This window comes from Hyperolius riggenbachi, chromosome 4, assembly GCF_040937935.1.
Source record: "Hyperolius riggenbachi isolate aHypRig1 chromosome 4, aHypRig1.pri, whole genome shotgun sequence".
In the NCBI taxonomy this organism is placed as follows: domain Eukaryota; kingdom Metazoa; phylum Chordata; class Amphibia; order Anura; family Hyperoliidae; genus Hyperolius; species Hyperolius riggenbachi.
Genome location: NC_090649.1, coordinates 79,185,051 through 79,198,744, shown reverse-complemented (window position 1 = coordinate 79,198,744; position 13,694 = coordinate 79,185,051). Strand labels below are relative to the sequence as shown.

Here is a 13,694-nt window from a genome sequence, read left to right as displayed (position 1 = left end):
CCGGCTGTTATCAGCTCACCTCCTCCTATGCTGTAAGCAGAGTTGCGCACCCAAAACACCAGTCCTGCATTCTCAAATCTCGCCCCGCTCGGCTACATTTTGAAGCCACCTGGCTGGAAAAAAATTTCTGGGGAGAACACTGCATACTATGTCAGGAAAAAAAAAAACCCACATATACAAGTAGATAAATACTTGCTCTACCTACATAACTTATGTATTGCACTGTACACATTTTGATTTTAGTGATTTTTCTATAATAAAAAAAGAGAAAATCCTTCTTAGGATTCACCATTTTAACTGTGTCTATCTTGAAGCCAATCCTGATGTCATTTCCTCCCTTAGTTACCGAGAGGCAGCTGAAGACCTGTGTGCCCTAAACCTCTTCATGTTTCCTAGGCCTGAACGATAAATCGAATTTAAACCAATATCACGATCACCAGGATCACAATTTTTAGAATCGCCAAAGTGGCGACTTCCCCAATTATGTCATTTCCACATGGGGGAAGTTTGAAGAAGCGGCTTCAAACATCCCCCATGTCCTGGCGCGTGCGGCCCGCAGCATCGGCAGTGTTGGACATACCTTCCGCACGAGTCCGTCTCTGTCCATCCTCTATCGCCCTCTGCAGGCTCTTGTGCACAACATACTTCCTGGTTCCTGTATGTCACATGACATACAGGAAGTATGCCGTGCATTAGAGCCTGCGGGAGTCGAAGTGGATAGACGGGCATCGCTGGATTCGTGCTGGAAGGTATGTCTAACACTGCCGCAGCTTGGGGGACAGATGGGGCACAGAAAGACACAAAGGGGGCAAGAGAGAGACCCAGAGGGGGCACAAAGAGACACAAAGGGTGAAAAAGAGACCTAGAGGGGACACAGAGAGACAGAGGGGGAACAAAGCTTGATTTGAAGGAAATCGTGAATCAAATCGAAATTGCGATTTCGGACAGAAATCACTCAATTCAATCTTTTCCTAAAATTGTTCAGGCCTTACGTCCCCTGTCACACATCTCATATGATCATTTAAAAAAACATGTAAATCTTAGGCCTGGTTTCCACTTGTGCGTTTGTGTCATATTTTTCTCTCAGAAAATTTGCTTTGATTTTGCAACTAATGTTAGTGAATGGGGCGGTTTCCATTCAATGTGAATTTTCGTACGCGTGAAAAAAATCTGAGGTCCTGTATCATTTTTTCAGACATCGCGTACGATTCGTGTACAATGCTTTGTATAAGCAATGCAAATTTTCGCATTATTTGCCCGAAAATTCACATTAGATCCATGGTTACAGGAAGTTGTCAGCAGTCATGACTAAGCTGTTACTAAGCAGAAGTATATTTAACTAATGCGAATTTTCACGAACAGAAATTCGCATAAAAACGCGTTTACATGCAAATTTTTGTCCAATCAGAAAAATCTTATATGATTTTTTGCTGGCGAAAATGTCACGCTACAGTGGAAACGTAGCCTAATGGTAGTGAATGGAGCAGTTTCCATTCAATGTGAATTTTCGTAAGCGTTCGTCCTGTATAATTTTTTCTGACATCGCGTATAATGCTTTGTATAGACAATGCGAATTTTTGCGTTATTTGCCCGAAAAGTCGCATTAGATCCATAGTTACAAGAAGTTGTCAGCAGTCATGACTAAGCTGTTCCTAGGCAGATTATGTTATATTTAAAGGATACCGGAAGTGACATGTGGCATGATGAGATAGACATGTGTATGTACAGTGCCAAGCACAGAACTATGCTGTGTTCCTTTTTTTCTTTCTCTGTCTGAAAGAGTTAAATATCAGGTATGTAAGTGGCTGACTCAGTCCTGACTCAGACAGGAAGTGACTACAGTGTGACCCTCACTGATAAGAAATTCCAACTATAAAACACTTTCCTAGCAGAAAATGGCTTCTGAGAGAAAGAAAGAAAGAAAGAGATAAAAAGGGGAATTTCTTATCAGTGAGGGTCACACTGTAGTCACTTCCTGTCTGAGTCAGGACTGAGTCAGCCACTTACATACCTGATATTTAACCCTTTCAGACAGAGAAAGGAAAAAAAAAAAAGGAGCACAGCATAGTTATTTGTGTACTAGGCACTGTACATACCCATGTCTATCTCATGTCACTTCGGGTATCTTTTAACTAATGCACAAAATTCACATAAAAACTTACATGCAAATTTTCACCAATCAGAAAAATCTTATACAATTTTTTTTTGCAGGCGAAAATGTCCCGCTACAGTGGAAACATAGCCTCAAAATGTATGGCAATAACAAAAAAAAAAAAAAAACATTGTGGTGAAAATCTATCAGGAGTAAATATTCAGCCTATCCTTCAGCTGGTGCACAATCACTGGTGCACAATCACTAGTGTTTTCCTATGCAGTCACCACAACAGGGCACCTGTCTCCCGTCTTTATAAAATAGGACTGGTTGCTCAGAAGATAGCCAGTCAGCGTGTATCAGTACAGCGATAGTTCCTAAACTCCGGTGACAGTCATGGCAGGTGTTTATGTATACGTTCTGGAAATAGGACGATGGCAGCACGGTGACGTAGTGGTTAGCGCTCTCGCCTTGCAGCGATGGGCTCCCGGTTCGTATTCCAACCAGGGCACTATCTGCAATGAGTTTGTATGTTCTCCCAGTGTCTGCATGGGTTTCCTCCGGACACTCCGGTTTCCTTCCACATCCCAAAAACATACAGATCGGTTAACTGACTGCTCCAAATTGGCCCTAGACTACGATATATACACTACATCATACATACATAGACATAGGACTATGATTGGGATAAGATTGTGAGCCCCTCTGAGGAAAAGTGACAAGACAATATACTCTGTAAAGATCTGTGAAAAATGTCAAATGGAGGCATTTTAACGACGAGTCCCGAACACCAGCTGTAAACACGTGGCAGGCATCCGTATGAACCAGCCCTTAGAGATGGTTGCTGTGGTACAAGTTAACTATGTCGTGGATGTACATATTAATATATGGGTACATCTCTCATTTTATTTAATAGGAACCTGGAGGTGAGACGGATATGGAGACTGACATATACATTTCCTTTTAAACAATGCAAGTTACTTGGCTGTCCTCCCAATCCTCTGCCTCTAATACATTCAGCCAGACCCTGACCGGGCATGCAGATCAGGTGCTCTGATTCAAGTCTGACTGGATTAATCGCATGCTCGTTTCAGGGTTAAACACTACTGAAGCAAGGAGTTTAAGAGGGCTGCCAGACAACTGGTATTGTGGAAAAGAAAATAAATATGGCAGCCTTCATATCCCTCTCACCTCGAGTTCACATTAAACTGACAACATTTGAAAAAAATGTGCGCAGTTAAAACAACCTCACTTTTACTTTGTACACAGCATAACCTAAATAAACAGACCGTTTTAGGCAGTCAATTTCCTGAAGTCAAAGCATAATTTTCAGAGGGAAAAAAACTTGACAGCCAGAACATCTACAAGCCTCCCCCCCCCCCCAAGCCAAGTACTAAGATATAGAAATAAAAATGAGATTATGCAAGTGACGCAATGATCCCACCTTATTTAGTAGGGATTAGCAAGTACTCCACATTACTGAGCTGGTTTCCAGTTGGGGAGATACCTGCTATCTGTAGTCCTCCATTCTGCCTGCTATCTGTTGTCCTCCACTCTGCATGTCAGAGGCTGCCTCACAGCTGGCCAGTCCTGTGCTGATCACATATTATTAGCCGGATCATTGCTCTACCTTCTCTGTGTGATGCTGCAGCTGGTACAACACGCACTGAACCACACAGCACCGGCTATCCTATCACAGGCTATTCTATAGGGAGGAACTGTTGCCTACAATCACTCCCTCCTTCCCCTCCCTTCATATGTCAACACATTCGCCCTTTAGCAGAGACCAAAGCGGTCTGCCCAGAAGTTTTTATCCAATCACAGGAGTCGAGGCGGACAATATCGATGCATTTTTGGCATAATCCAAAAACATATTTATAGTTCTGCTGTCGGGCTGAGGAGATATGGTCATCGTACGCAGCCTTAAAATATTCTCAGAATAGAGTTCAGGGAAAGGGTAAAATACATACTAAACATGTTTCAAAGGTAATCTGAAGTAGGAGGCATATGGAGGCTGACATATTTATTACCTTTTATGCAATGCAGATTGCCTGGCTGTCCTGCTGATCCTATGCCTCTAATACATTTAGATATAGACCCTGAACAAGAATGCAGATAAGATTTCCTGACATAAGGTTGACCCAATTATCTGCATGCTTATTTCAGGTGTGCGATTCAGACACTACTGATATATGGAAGATCAGCAGGGCTGCCAGGGAACCGGTATTGCTTAAAAGGAAATAGATATGGCATCCTCCATATTCCTCTCGCTTCAGGTTTCCTTTAAAAGAAACCAAACCTAGAAAAACAGGGGAAGCAGGCACATACTGTCACCTGTCCTCATGCCTACCCCCCCCCCCCCCCCCGCCCGTTCTCCACTCTGCCCCCGCATTCTACCTAAATGCCCCTCCAGCAGCCTCTTTCATGGCGCCGGAGTCTGGCACTACTGCGCAGTCTCTGGCTGGGCTGCGTGCATCCTACAGCGCACGCCCATGTCTAGGAGCACACAGTGCATGTGTATGACGACATACGCATGCGCAGTGCGCTCCCGGCCACTGGCAGTGCATGGGCAATGAAGCACGACTCGGCCAGCCTTTCGGGCTGAATTGCGGGTGACAGAAGTCAACTGGGGAGACAGCGAGGGACAAAAGGCTTTAAGGGAGCTTAAAAGGAACCTAAACTGTGAGGGATATGGATGTTTTCTTTTAAACCATACCAGTTGCCTGGCAGTCCTGCTGATCTTTCAATGCAGTAGTGGGTGAATCACAGACCTGGAACAAGCATGCAGCTAATCCAGTCTGACTTCAGTCAGAGCACCTTATCTGCATGCTTGTTCTGGGGCTATGGCTGAAAGTATTAGACACACAGGATTAGCAGGAGAGTCATGCAATTGGTATTATTTTAAAAGGAAAAATCCATATTCTTCTCAGTTTAGGTTCCCTTTAAGGAAGCCCCATGTAAGTATGGAACCTGAGACGCTTTTAGTCTCTGCTTCCCCATAAAGAGACTTTTAGAGAAAAAAAAAGTGTCTTGTCTACTAAGGGCTCTTTCACATCAGAGCTTGCGTTGGAGAACGCTCAAAGCATACGTTTTGTTGTATGCCTTTTACTGCGTTTTGATATGCGTTGCACTGCAGTGAGTGTGCGTTTTTAATCCGTTTTCAATGCGTTACTGCACATAGAAAAACGCAGGTAATTTTTTTTTCTTTTAGTTGTCAACTTTCTACATTGTTCCTCTGTTGCATTCTGGGACTGATTGCCTGCGTTAACGGATTAAAAACGCGCATAGTGTGCGTTTTACATTGACTAACATTGTAACGCATAAAGCTAGCGTTGGCTAAAAAACTGCGCCTGGGTGCAGTGTAACGCAACGCACAAAAAGGCTGCGTTATATGTGAAAGCTAAAATGAAAGTCTATGGACTTTCATTTCACCTTGGGTAACGCAAACTTTATCCTTTGCGTTGAAACGCAGAAAATCTGCCCTAATGTGAAAGAGCCCTTATAACAGTTTATACAATACTGTGAAATTAAACAACAAAAGTATCTATCATAAAAAAAAAATATTGTGTCATAGTCATGAGGTGATAGTCTGGCCACTGGCAGGAAAGGGATTAAAACAAAAGTGATAGCCACTGAAGTGCATGTTTTGGGAATGGGAAGGGAGGTGGAGTACTGACGGATGCTTCATTCATCTAGTGTCCATGAAATATTTATTTTGATCGATATTCACCTTTTTATATAGGCATGTAATTATTTCATCATGCATGGAAACCAGAGAGGAAAGAAAGCCTTGCTGGAAAATATAGCTTGCATTTTGTTTTAGTGGTTCTCACACTATTAACCCCTGACCCGGCCAGACATATGGACTCCCCGGCACTCTCGCTAATCATTAGACTAGGGGCAGCTCTTTCCCATACCTTCCAGCAGCAGCCGGCTGGAGAGGCCTGACCTGTCTGGGTGTATGGCTCTAATACGGACTATGTCATAGGGAAGGCACTGTGTGTCTTACCTAGTGCTGACCGTGAGTTCCCACTGCACGTTTTCATTTCTACGTTGTTGCTGTACCAACTTTTTATTCATGCTTGTGTAATATACATAACCAGAAAACCTCTGAATCTCCAAAGAATCGCACGCAGAATAAATCTGCCGCCCACAGAAAGCCACCTTTTCTCCTGGCGGACTCAAAGCACCAGAGCTGCAGCCGCTTAAAGCGTGCTCTATGGGCAACCAGGATCATTAGAGAGAACCTTGCCCAAAGGCTCCTTCTGTTCTGGCTAAAGGTGAGATTCGAACCCTGGTCAAAGGGCTGAAATCCCACATCAAAGACATCTGCCTTACCAGTGCACTATCCAGCTACTGTACTTTAAAACACTTTAAGGCTTTGTTCACACTATAAATCGTCAGCGCTATCGCAAGCACGGAGCGATTTATAGAGCGCTTTTCCAAGTGTTTTTCACTGCGCTTTGCACTTAGAAAAGCGCTTTTGCTGAGGGATTAGTTAAGTCACTTCCTGCCGTCAGTCAGGAAGTGAACTCTTTGACCCAGAAAAGAATAAATACAATGTATTTATTCTTAAAAAGAGACTCTGTAGCATCAAAAAGATCCCCTGGGGGGTACTCACCTCGGGTGGGGGAAGCCTCGGGATCCTAATGAGGCTTCCCACGCCGTCCTCTGTCCCACGGGGGGCTCGCTGCAGCCCTACAAACAGCCGGCGACAGGCCCGACTATCAGTTCAATATTTACCTTTGCAGGCTCCAGCGGGGGCGCTGTGGCTGCTTTCGGCTCGGAAGTAGACGGAAATACCCGATCTCAGTCGGGTCCGCTCTACTGCACAGGCGCCGGAGACTTGCGCCTGCGCAGTAGAGCAGACCCGACGACGATCGGGTATTTCCGCCTACTTCGGAGCCGACAGCCACCAGAGCGCCTGCGCAGGAGCCAGGAAGGTAAATATTTACGTCGCCGCTGTACAGAGGGCTGCAGCGAGACCCGAGGGACGGAGGACGGCGGGGGAAGCCTCATTAGGATCCGGAGGCTTTCCCCACCCGAGGTGAGTACCCCCCAGGGGACATTTTGATGTTACAGATTCTCTTTAAAAGCTCTCAAGAAATCACAATTCAAAGTGCTATTTCAGGCGCTGTGTGATTTTCCCTATGCCTGCCATTGAGCAGAAACGCTCAGAAAATGGTACATGTAGCACGTTTGCGATTTTAATAAAATAGAAATGTGCACATGTGAACACTCTCATAGGAAATCATTGCACAAGTGCTTTAAGGGCAATTTCTAAAATTGCCATCGCTTAAAAAAAAAAAACCGAAACGCTCAGTGTGAACAAGCCCTAAAATCACATTGAAAACAGCCAAAAACCCAGTTTATGCTATATATCTAAATTCACAATTGTCCAAAATGAATTTACCCACGATTCACCATGTGTAACACAGGACCCAACTTACAAATTCCATTTACAATCTCCCGGGAACAGAATGTGATTGGAAGTAGTGGGCTGCCTCTATTGTAGAAGTCACTGGTGACAGAACTTTATAAACTTTAACACTGCATATGAAGAGAGGTCGAGTCCTGTATGTGATACTCTTCATCTGCACTAGCAGTAGTTTCTAGAAGTGAGTTCCGGATTGCACCGATGAGCAGAGCAGGGACAAGGTCCTCCAGCACCCAAGGCTGAGACACCAAAGTGCGCCCCTCCATCCCTCCCACCCCAGCTGTCACACACTGATTGCTATTAGACTAAGAGGTGCCCCAGGGCCCCCAACACCTTAATCTCTAGTTATCTGGCTTGCAGTCACTGCCATGTATCCCCATTTCTTATTTCTTTCTGCTTCAAACACAATAAGGAATGACAGCTGAATGAATTCTGCGTCCCCTCCTACACTGCGCCCTGAGGCTGGAGCCTCTCCAGCCTATGCCTCGGCCCGGCCCTGCCGATGAGGATCAACCAATCTGAAACAGTCTGTATGCATGTTGGATTAGTTTGGTTCTGTAATATTAACAAGCTGACACATCACTGCATTCCAGCGGGTCTGGAGGTGTGTTTATGCAAATCATCCCTTTGATGTCCCTGTAAGCTATTCAGCAGTGATGCATTGTGGGACACCTGAAATGCTCACTCCAACCTGAATAATCGCCAACACCGTCTGTTTTAAAAAGGCACATTTCTGTTTTTCTAGAAGCGATACGCTTTTGAATTTACTTAGTCAGATCCTGAGCATACAGATTAAACTTCCATACAATGTAAAAACACTAATAGAAAGGATGTAAACAGGAGGAATGGAAAAAAACACAGATAAGAGCTTGCTATGTAAGGAATTCAAATGGGATGAGGCGCAACAGAGGTGGGATCAGTAAAAGGTCAATTCGTTACTTCAGATAACTCTCACACTGCAGACCCTTATGCTAGGGATACACTATGGACTTGATTCACAAAGCGGTGCTCACTGTTAGCACGCCTAAAAATCCTCTGCGCACGCCAATTAGAAATCGCGTGCAAAACGAAAACGGCGCACCTGATGCGCCTATAAAGGCGCATTGCATGCGCCCTAAACGGTGCATGGGTGCGACATTTAAGGCGCACCTAATGTGGCGTTATAGGTGCATTGGGTGCGCCGTTTGTCGCACCCGATGCAACGTTTTGCGCTCACCGGCTTTTGCGCGCGGTACTTTGCGCGCGATCTGATTCAGTTTGGTGCGTGCTAACAACTTAGCACCCTAGTTAGCAAGCCTTTAGGCGTGCTAACTAGGTTAGCACCGGTTAGTGAATCAGGCCTTATGAGATTTTAGGCAGATTTACTGTCATATCGATTATTTCTGACATGTCCGATCTGATCTCCGTTCAATCTTCGATCATTTTCCAACTGTTTTTTTTTGTTCACTTCTATCAGAATTTGTTCTGAAATCGATCGGAAATGTTGGAAATAATCGATCCAATAGTAAATCTGCCAGAAAATCTCATAGTGTGTACCCAGCATTAGGGCCCATTCACACTCGGGCACCTTTTGCCTGCGATTTGCTGATCGCCGGTGATCAGCAAAACAATACTGCACAAGTATTCCTATGGGATTACTATCACTGCAGCGACTGTGGCGCATTTGCGATTATTGCCTCAGCATGCAGCATTTTTCCAATTATTGCGTTTTGATTCTCGTTCACTAGAACTGCCGAGAGTAGCGATCTGTAAGATATTAATATCACTGTCAGGCAGAATGAGGGCGATGATAGGGCTAAAGAAAAGGCATGGGGGAGGTTAGAGTAGGTGGAAAGTTTCAGGTTCCTGACATCCCAGGAATACCCTGCTCAGCATACACTGCATGCAGCTCACTAGTAGACAATGAACCAACCAGTACATCAGTATGCCACTAAGGTGAATGTCCAGCCATTACATAGCACTACTGTCTCCTCACTACTGCAACTCAGAAGCACAACCAACCACCTGCCCTGATGTCTATCATATAAAGTCTAGGACATGCAGTCATTTTCTAACATGTACTGTATATAAAGCAAAAACACACATACATACACACACAGTCTATTGTTACTATTGACTGATAAAGTGCCAACATATTCCGTGGTGCTGTCTATAAATATATATGGCACATACCTTTGCCTTAGGTTCTATAATAAGAGATCCCCCCTGGAATTTGCTGCAGCTCCGGTTGATAATATAAGCAGCACATTCCACTGGAGCGCGCTGGTTTTAATAGAAAAAGCATTATGTGAAACAAGCAGTCCTCATTTGCAATTCCGAGCTGTAAACAGAGCATGCATTAAGTTATGTACTGCCGGTTAACCCTCTCAGTACCGGAGCAGAGACAGCGGGTGACAGCAATGCAACAAGTAGGAGCAGGTCAGCATGTGTCACTACGCAGGAAAGGATGGCCTCACTTCCGGCACTCCAATGCTCAATACACACGATGCAATTTCCTGTCCAATTAATGAGAATCGGATGATTATTTCCGACATGTTGATAACAGGATCGATTTTGCGAAATTTATTATGGGAAAATCAATCTGGTTATCGGGAGCAGTTTGGACATATACACACCATACAACTTCCTGTCAGATTACCAGTTGATTAGATGGGAAATTGATCTGTATGTGCCCAGCATAAGATTCATACAGTTCTTACTGAAACAAAATAACAGCATTTCTGCTGGATAATGTATGGGCACCTTTAGGGCTGGTTCAGACGGACGTTTTTGTGGCGTTTAACGCAGCGTTTTTTGGGATCTACTGCCATCCCATGCAAGTGAATGGGAGCGTTTAGAGCTGGCTTTTGCAGGCTTTCATGAAAGCCTGGCAGTAGATCCCAGCGTTGCATCTAGTCTCAAAAGCAACATGCTGCTTTCAGAGGCAGTAAACGCGAGGAAACAATAGCAGAGACCAGAACTGATAGCCTTGAACGCTTTTCAAAAGCTTTCAAAAGCTAGCTTTTAAACGCTGGCGTTTGAACGCAATGCCAAGCAAAAGCTCAGCAGACGCCCGTGTGAACCAGCCCTTAAACTACATCTAAGCAGCATTTCTGTCCTCCCAATGCACTGCTGCTCTGCAGGCGCCTTCAGGTCCCGACGCCCTCTGCAGGCGCCTTCAGGTCCCGACGCCCTCTGCAGGCGCCTTCAGGTCCCGACGCCCTCTGCAGGCGCCTTCAGGTCCCGACGCCCTCTGCAGGCGCCTTCAGGTCCCGACGCCCTCTGCAGGCGCCTTCAGGTCCCGACGCCCTCCGCACTGCAGGCGCCTTCAGATCCCAACGCCCTCTGCAGGTGCCTTCAGGTCCTCGACACCCTCGGCAGAGGCCTTCAGGACAGGCACCTTCAGGTCCTGACGCCCTCTGCAGGCGCCTTCAGGTCCCGACGCCCTTCTTATCCTGACGCCCTCCGCACTGCAGGCACCTTCTTATCCTGACGCCCTCTGCACTGCAGGCACCTTCTTATCCTGACGCCCTCTGCACTGCAGGCACCTTCTTATCCTGACGCCCTCTGCACTGCAGGCACCTTCAGGTCCCGAAGCCCTCCGCACTGCAGGCACCTTCTTATCCTGATGCCCTCTGCACTGCAGGCACCTTCTTATCCTGACGCCCTCCGCACTGCAGGCACCTGCTTGTCCTGACGCCCTCTGTAGGCGCCTGCTTGTCCTGACGCCCTCTGTAGGCGCCTGCTTGTCCTGACGCCCTCTGTAGGCGCCTGCTTGTCCTGACGCCCTCTGTAGGCGCCTGCTTGTCCTGACGCCCTCTGTAGGCGCCTGCTTGTCCTGACGCCCTCTGTAGGCGCCTGCTTGTCCTGACGCCCTCTGTAGGCGCCTGCTTGTCCTGACGCCCTCTGTAGGCGCCTGCTTGTCCTGACGCCCTCTGTAGGCGCCTGCTTGTCCTGACGCCCTCTGTAGGCGCCTGCTTGTCCTGATGCCCTCTGTAGGCGCCTGCTTGTCCTGACGCCCTCTGTAGGCGCCTGCTTGTCCTGACGCCCTCTGTAGGCGCCTGCTTGTCCTGACGCCCTCTGTAGGCGCCTGCTTGTCCTGACGCCCTCTGTAGGCGCCTGCTTGTCCTGATGCCCTCTGTAGGCGCCTGCTTGTCCTGACGCCCTCTGTAGGCGCCTTCTTGTCCTGACGCCCTCTGTAGGCGCCTTTTTGTCCTGACGCCCTCTGCAGGCGCCTTCTTGTCCTGACGCCCTCTGCAGGCGCCTTCTTGTCCTGACGCCCTCTGTAGGCGCCTTCTTGTCCTGACGCCCTCTGTAGGCGCCTTTTTGTCCTGACGCCCTCTGCAGGCACCTTCTTGTCCTGACGCCCTCTGCAGGCACCTTCTTGTCCTGACGCTCTCCGCACTGCAAGCACCTTCAGGTCGTGACGCCCTCCGCACTGCAAGCACCTTCTTTTCCTGACGCCCTCTGCAGGCGCCTTCAGGTCATGACGTAGGCCGCTGAACAAAATAAAGTCATAACATGTTCTGATAATTTAGCTGGATTGAATAGGCAGTTGTAATCTGCATGTACTCTGCATAGAATCCACAATTATTAGCATCACACTGACCATTGCCAGTCGTGAGAATGCAGCTGCTGAAAAACATCTGATCTGAAGACTCATAATGGATCAGTGACTCGAGGTGTAAATTGTGGGGTCAGCACAACAGCCTGGAAACATGCATACTGTGAAGGGTCTGCGCTTCTCATATTACAGCTTTCTGTTAAAGTACAACTCGGACCAAATACAAAGCAGGACTGGAAATCACAGCAGCTGTTCAGCTCACCAGACACACTCACCTCCACTATACAGGTATTAGAGAGATGAAGTGGTTGAGGGCTGCCTCTGTGAATGTGGTTAGTGTAAAGTTACTGAGGTAACTAGGTGAGGGTGAAGACAATGGCCACAAAGCTTCAAGAGGAACTGTAGTTAAAAAAAAAAAAAAAAAAAGTGTTTAGCCATCAGGGACAACAAAGGGATGAGTAGCATATTTAGCAGCGATGCATTGTGGGACACCTCAGACCTCACTCCATCCTGAATAATTGCAAATACCTTCTGGTTTAAGGCTGCAAACTGCTGTTTTGCATAGTAGCACTTTTTATAAGAGGGCTTTTTGGCCTCTTTCAGCCCCTTACACACTCCTAGGAGTTCTGGTTCACCCTGAGCTTGCAAAATAGCATAATAGAATGAATATTTTACAATATTCTATTAAAGATTATTCAGTCAGTGTTTGCCCACCATAATATCTTTCCTCTACAAATGTATCACAGGTGGCAACAACTTTAGTCCAGCCAGGTGATCTCTGTGAAATGTTCATTTACAGAGTTCTAAAGCCAGCGGAAAATATAGCTGTCTCCCAGAATGCTCGGGGGGGTGGGGGGTTGGTTGCCAGCATAATAAATAGCCTAGGCCTAGCCTCAATGGGAGGGCAGGGCTGCATAACAATATACAGGAATATATAGTTATAGGAAGTGTTTCTGGTACTGAAACAAGTTTTTAACGTAAAAATGGGTAACTTCAGGGGCGTAGCAATAAGGGTTGCAGAGGTTGCTATCGCATCGGGGCCCTTCCTCAACTACAGTATTAGCTCTCTATTGGTCCTGAGCTTATAATAATCACTTCTACAGATGCTTTGAATAGTGGTAATCATTAACAAGCTATTTCCCATTCCCTTCTTGCACCTCTGGCACTGTACCGTAGTTACCAGTGGCAGATTTTGGTGCGCCGTATCAATTGTTATGCATAGAGTGCTTGGTGGGCCCCAATGTAGAACTTGCATCGGGGCCCACAGCTCCTTAGCTACACCACTGGGTAAACTGATTTACTGCATTCTAAATTATGTTGTTACTGCTCCTGAAATGAGAGGGATATGAAGGATGCTGCATTTATTTCCTTTTAAAAACAATACCAGTTGCCTGGCTGTCTTGCTGATCCTCTGCATCCAATACTTTTAGCCATAGACCCTGAACAAGCATGGAGAGGTTTCTGACTGAAGTCGATAAGTTGAAAGAATCGCACATTGCGTTTCACTTCACTTTTGGAATGCTGCACCAAGTGGCTGAAGTAATCCAAAGTAACAAACGTGTGCGGACCTCCCTTTGTTACTTCTGACTGAAGTCTGACTGGATTAGCTGCATGCTTGTTTT

At 46.3% G+C, this 13,694-nt stretch overlaps 1 protein-coding gene across 7 annotated transcripts in view; it reads right to left on the bottom strand.

The window, feature by feature from the left end:
- The window catches only part of ITSN2 (intersectin 2), a 225,262-nt gene that overhangs the window by 194,750 nt on the left and 16,818 nt on the right, over positions 1-13,694 (bottom strand). Inside the window, exon 1 of one of the 7 annotated variants that reach the window (XM_068280244.1) lies at positions 12,348-12,404. The exons of 4 other annotated variants lie outside the window; for them this stretch is intronic. The gene's annotated coding sequence lies outside the window, so the exon portion shown is untranslated. Of the gene's footprint in view, positions 1-3,536; positions 3,734-12,347; positions 12,405-13,694 lie in introns of those variants that run through there. 2 more of the 7 variants (XM_068280242.1, XM_068280243.1) reach the window with 2 other exon arrangements.